The sequence below is a fragment of the Pinus tabuliformis genome, chromosome 2_1 (genome assembly GCF_031772625.1).
Source record: "Pinus tabuliformis cultivar Carrire ecotype Pingquan chromosome 2_1, CPIR1, whole genome shotgun sequence".
NCBI lineage: Eukaryota > Viridiplantae > Streptophyta > Pinopsida > Pinales > Pinaceae > Pinus > Pinus tabuliformis.
Window position 1 is genome coordinate 690,230,874 of NC_142299.1, and position 6,446 is coordinate 690,237,319.

The window sequence follows — 6,446 nt, forward strand, 5'->3', positions numbered from 1 at the left end:
TTTGAAAATTGAATTCATCAAACCTTGAAATGTTGAAGGTGCATTGGTAAGGCCAAAAGGCATGACCAAAAATTCATAATGACCCTCATGAGTTCTAAATGCCGTTTTCGGAATGTCTTCAATCTTCATTCTGATTTGATGATATCCCGAACGAAGATCCAACTTGGTGAAGTAAATTGATCCATGCAATTCATCCAGTAATTCATCAATAACAGGAATGGGGAACTTATCTTTAATAGTGAGCTTGTTGAGCTCCCTATAATCCGGACACATGCGCCATGATCCATCCTTCTTGTGCACCAATACTACTGGAGCTGAGAAAGAACTTTGACTCGGTTGAATTATACCAGCCTCTAGCATTTCTGCAACCATACGTTCAATTTCACTTTTTTGGACATAGGGATATCTGTACGGCCTGATGTTTGGAGGAACACTTCCTGGAATCAGATGAATAGCATGATCATGATCACGCATAGGTGGGAGACCTTTTGGAGTCTCAAATACCTTGGAATGATTGTCCAGGACTTTTTGGAGATCTGGAGAAATAGATGATTCCAATGTGGAAACATCTAGCGAACATAATTGTGCAATTACACCTCTTTGCTCCTTTTTTAGAAGCTTTGTCATGCCATTAGAGCTGATTATCTTTCCTGGTTTCCCTGCAATACCCCTTAATTCAACTTCCTTTCCTTCCGTAGAAAATTTGATGAAAAGTTCTTGAAAATTAAAAGCTATTGTACCCAAGGATTGTAGCCATTGGACTCCTAGTACAACATCAGCACCTCCCATTGGAATGGAAAGCATTGGGCTAGTCAATACATATTCTCCCATGGATAGCTTGATATTATGGCACTTTCCAGAGCAATTTATTGTTCCTCCATTTGCAATCATCACTTGACACTCTGGTGCTGGATATAGGAAGCAATTCAATTCTTTTGCTACCCTACAATGAATAAAATTGTGGGTGCTTCCTGAATCAATCAACACTATTACCTTTTTCTTCTTGATTTGTCCTTCTATCTTGATGGTTTGAGGAGTGGTAATTCCCGCCAATGCATTACAAGATATGGTCGGATTTATTTGTTCTTCATCTAGGCTTTGTTCCTGGAGTATATCTTCTTCTTTTGACCTTTCTTGCTCCTTTTCTTCTTCCTCTTCACAATCTATGTAGAATAATTTCTCAGCACACTTATGACCTTTAGTGTATTTGCTATCACAACTGTAACAAAGCCCTTTTGCTCTTTTTTCTTCCAATTGTTGTGGTGTCAACCTTATAGGTTGTGGAAGACTAGGGGCAACAACACTTCCATCTTTATAGTTGTGAGTGGTATGCTTCCTGGTTGCCATAATTTTGCTTTCCATTTTTCTTGCTAACCTGAATGCCTTCTCTAATGAATCAGGTTCCCAAAGGCGAACATCATGTTGGATATTATCCTTTAAAGACCCTATGAACACATCAATCCTATGCTCCTCTGGAATATCTTTTACCCTTATGTTCAATTTTTGGAACTCCTCAATGTGCTCCATTACTGAACCCTTTTGTTTGAGACTTATCAATTGGCTAAAAAAAGTGTTGCTTTTTGTATCTTCATAATGTGCTATCAATTCTTCCGTAAAAATTGCCCAAGTGATAAATTGTTTACGAGAGCAAAGCCATTGATACCATACAAACTGATTTGGTTCCAAATATACAGTTGCCATACGTACCTTTTGTGCATTTTGCACATTATTGAGATCGAAGAATTGCTCCATCTGTAATATCCATGTGGCGGGATCCTTGCCATCAAACTTCCTCATATCGATTTTTGGAATATGGTGATTCTTCGATCCAACGTTAGCATCTATGGAATCATGATTAACATTTCTTTTGTTCTCATCATGAGTTTCCTTTACTACCTTTTCACCATTAGTGACCCTTTCTTGTAGCAACTTCTTCAATTCTTCCATGTCTGTCTTCAAATCTATCTTCAAATCTACCATGTCTCTCTTCAAATCTATCTTCGAATCATCCATCTTAGCTTCCATGCCCTTTATATTAGATTCCATGCCATTTATCTTAGATTCCACGCCACTTATCTTAGCTTTTGTTAGCTTTTGTGAGCGTGACATTTGTTGCACTTGTTCTTGTAATTTTGATATATCATGTAGCATTTCTTCCTCTTCTTCATGAGTCATGCTAGAGCTTTCAGGTTCCTTACTAGGTGTTTGCATTTTCTTTCCTCGGGGCATCAATTACCGATAATAATGCTTTACTATGCCCTTTGAATTCCGTTAAACCAAGCTTACACAAAAATTTAAAAAAAAACTACACACCTTTTTTCACTTTATAGAAGCATGATATTGAATCTGATGTATCTCTGTAATTGCGGATCATCTAGTTCTGAAATTGCTACCTGTAGTAGCCTTCTGTGTCCTCTTTCCAATGCCACAAGTCTTATCCAAATTGGATTCTCCAAGGAAGAGTTATGTGAAATCTCCCACAGTGACTTGCTTTTAGACTCGTTCAGTAGAGCGAACTTGTACGACGTGCCACGAGTCACTGTTTTAACCTTTGAATCTAAAACACACACACAAGAAACTACAGTCCGTCCTATTTCTGTACCTTCTTACGAAATTTCAATCCGATCCCCAGAGAGAAAGTTATGACGATTTTCCCCAGGTCACCTGTTTTGAATGTAATTCAGGAGTCTGCAAAAAGACCAACTTCCTCAGATCATATCTCCGCAAATATCGCTCTAAAAACTCTGAAATTCGGACCCAAGGTTCAGCGCGATTTCTTCTCAAATGGGTTTTTTTTAGGCTTCTGAAACGTCACAGAAAAAAGTTATAGTGAAAATGCCACGATGACCTGTTTGGAGCAGCGAAACCCTAGAATCCAAAGCTCTGATACCAAATGTTATGAAACCAGCTCAAGAAAAGATAGAAAAGATAGATCAACGCCTTAGAATTCAGCCTCTTCGAGGGGGCAACCTCCTTTACATTACATAAATGAACAATTCTTGGATGATACAAATGACAAAATCTCCTTTCTATATATAGGAGTCTAAGGAGTCACAATATAATCCAGCCGACCTAACAATAATAATATAAAGCCACAAAAATAAAAATAGAGGGATTCTATGGGGCACAGAAATAACAATATGGGGGTAATAGGGGTACAACAATATAAATAAGGGGTATAAATACAATAGTAATGGGGTAATCACTAGTATTATAGGGACCCAACAGAATGACCTCAGTTAAAAGATTTATTGAATAAAGGTATTACAGACTCATGTGCTGATGTGTGTGTCTATGTTATTTAGGCAATGGATCGATCAGATTGCAAATACACAGACACTTGAAATGGAAAGACAGCAGAGAAATACAGTAAGCAAATACAAGAACACAAGAAATTAATAAGGAGTTCACCCTATCCTCCTGTTGTGGTAAAAACACAACCCCCCAATATTGATGTGTTAAAATCAAATAATGGGTACCATTTCTATAAAAAAATTGGCTAAACACCTTTTAGAATTTTTATTCAATTAATTATCTTATGCGTTTGATAATTTTTCATTTTCTTTGGATTCTTGTTTTAATTGCTTTGTTAAAATCAATTTTTTATAAGCTTCCCATTGATGCTTGTTTCGCCTCATTTGGTCAACTAGTTTGAAAATGGTACTCTTTTGAAGTCTCATCATTTATCTAGCCTAGGTTAAAAATGCATAAAATGTACAATATTGCATTTTGTAAATAAATTAGTTCAATAATGCATTTATTTTAAATATTAACCCCTAGTGAGTTTTTACTAACATTTTTCATTTTTACTTACACAGCCAAATCATTAAGCAGCGAGATTTTAGAAATTTATTTCAATTTCCAAATTTATTACTAATTCTCGAAAACCCATAATTTTGAAGTGGCTGTAATTTATTTATTTATTTATTTTATTATTATTATTTTTTTACAGGTTTTCATTTGTTTTCAAAAAACTTGAAGTAAGCAGCAAGCCCATTTCAAATTTGCAACAGGTTCAGGGAAATTTTATTTGTGATTCATTAGAATTTAAGCATTTTTTAGCTTTGCTTTCATTCATTAGAAAACCCAAGTGAAATTTAAAACATTATTGCAAGATTCATGTCTGAAATGTTTCGACTTGATTTTCATATTGCTAATAAAAGATCTCCAATGTATTACCTCACCCATATCACATTTCGCATATCGGAGCTTTGCAAGTGAAGTATACTTCCATTATCATAAATCTTCAATCTCCAATAAATAAATTTACCGATATTGCGATGACCATATAATTCCGGGCCCGATATGAAATTCAAATCAAGTTTATAAAATATCGCGTCCATTCAATCGCAATAAAAGTAGGGGCATAATTTTAAAGGGTCGATGTCTTGGATCCGATATGTTATTAAAATCCCATCATAAATCTATCGGGTCCACTCTTCATCGCATATCGGCGTATCAAATATTGTTACATCATGTGCTTAAAATTGCTGATCGCTGATTAGCCACGTCATTCATCGCATATCGGCATCGCAAAAATCATATTGTGTTATATTGGGTACCAAAAGTTCGCCAAACGCCGATTAGCAATCGCCGATATCGCAATCACTTCATCGCATTTTTATTTATGCTCACATCACATCTCCGAATCTGCGATGTGCGATGTGGGAAGCACAATGTAAATATGCCCTGATCCCCAATATAATATTTCTTTAATGATGCGATCGCTTCATTTCATTGCACATGTTCTCATCACATGTTCTTATCGACAATTTGCCATTGCAACCTCCGATGCGATAACTTCCAATGCATGCCTCTAAGCCATTAACATTTAATCAATATATGGCATAGCAACAAAGGTGAAGTCTTGCAAATTAAACTTGAAGCATGATGAAGAAACATGTTATGCGAATCATCTGATACAACAATATGTTATTTTAAAAGCGAGTTTGGGTAACCACTATGGTAAGAAAGCAGTTAATGACCAATTTACAGTATATTCAAATCATTTTGATTTCTCATATATTTCAGTTTCAATTATATAATTCCATGAAAAAAGAAAAAAAAATTCAAGACCTCTCTATCTTCATATTTAAATTTTATTATCTTGGATTTGGTCTTGATTCTGGACAATTTATAAAATCATGGAGTTTATATGAAACTTATAATATTTTGGGAAACAGTCATTACTGCAAATTCTCATTCTCATTTCGGATGCATTTGTTTTAATTTCGATTCCCTTGAACACTAAACATTCAATTTTTACATTTTACTGCTTGCTTTATTGTAAATAAAATAAATAATGATTTTGGGCTATAGGATTTTGGTTAGTTTGATTTCTTCATGTTTTTAATGTTAATTAAAATAAGAAGTTAGCTAGTTTGGAGAAACTAATACCTTTCAGGTAAGATCAAAAGCAATTATCCAATGGTCAGATTCATGTACCCACTTTCATTAATTTTCATTTCGTTACTTTAGTTTCAGTTTTGTTTTTCTGATATATAAATCTATTTTGTAGCTCTTCATAAAAAGCTTCCAACCCTCTGTCGGATCATATTTTCGAAGTCCTATACTCTTCTCTTGGCTTTATTTCAAAAAGCAGCGATAATCTTCATTGAAACAGCTACACCAGGAAGTTTCTGAACCTTTAGTTTGTTTATTTAAGCATTCCTTTTATTAGAAAATGATTAAGATGATGCTTTGAAACAAGAAGATTGATATCAGACAGAAGATTTTCATTGTGGCTGAATTTTATCGTCACTGCTATCTAAAAGCCTAAAACACTTACAACCCTGCAAGGTATGATTTTTCCAAATCTCGACATAAAAAGGAATGATTACACGATTATTTTCTTTTTCTTCATATTGTTGAGACATTGGTATAAATATTCTTGTTTGAGTTTATCTTTTGAGACTTGGATTTTCCTTTCCACTTTCAAAATTTCTTTATTTTTGTTTTGTTTGCATATTTCTTTTCTCACTTTAGCATAAGAATTCTTTTCTTTTGGTTTTCAGTTTTGATTTTGGTGACTTTGCCGTGATTTATATGGAAGGCCTATTTGTTACCTAACAATGGTCAACATACATGAAGAAAACTTGTTAATAGTCACCTATTAGCTTTTTCTTAAATCTCTTAGTAGAGTTTGATTTTCTTATTATAAAGGTAAACATACTTAAGGAAGAGATTACCAATCAAGTGAAGTTGGCAAAGTATCATAAAATCTAGAGAAATTTCTTTTTCATCAAAATTGTAATAATTTTGAGATTTCAATATTTTATTAAGATCTTTCAAAGTTCTATTATCAGTCAAGAAAATTTATTTTTAACCAAGTAAAGACACTTTACAGCAAAGCACCTTTAACTCTGAAATTGTCATTCTTAACTCTTAAGGATTCAATGATTCTCACTGTCCCAGAAAGTATTACTTTTCTAGAATGTGATCCAGAA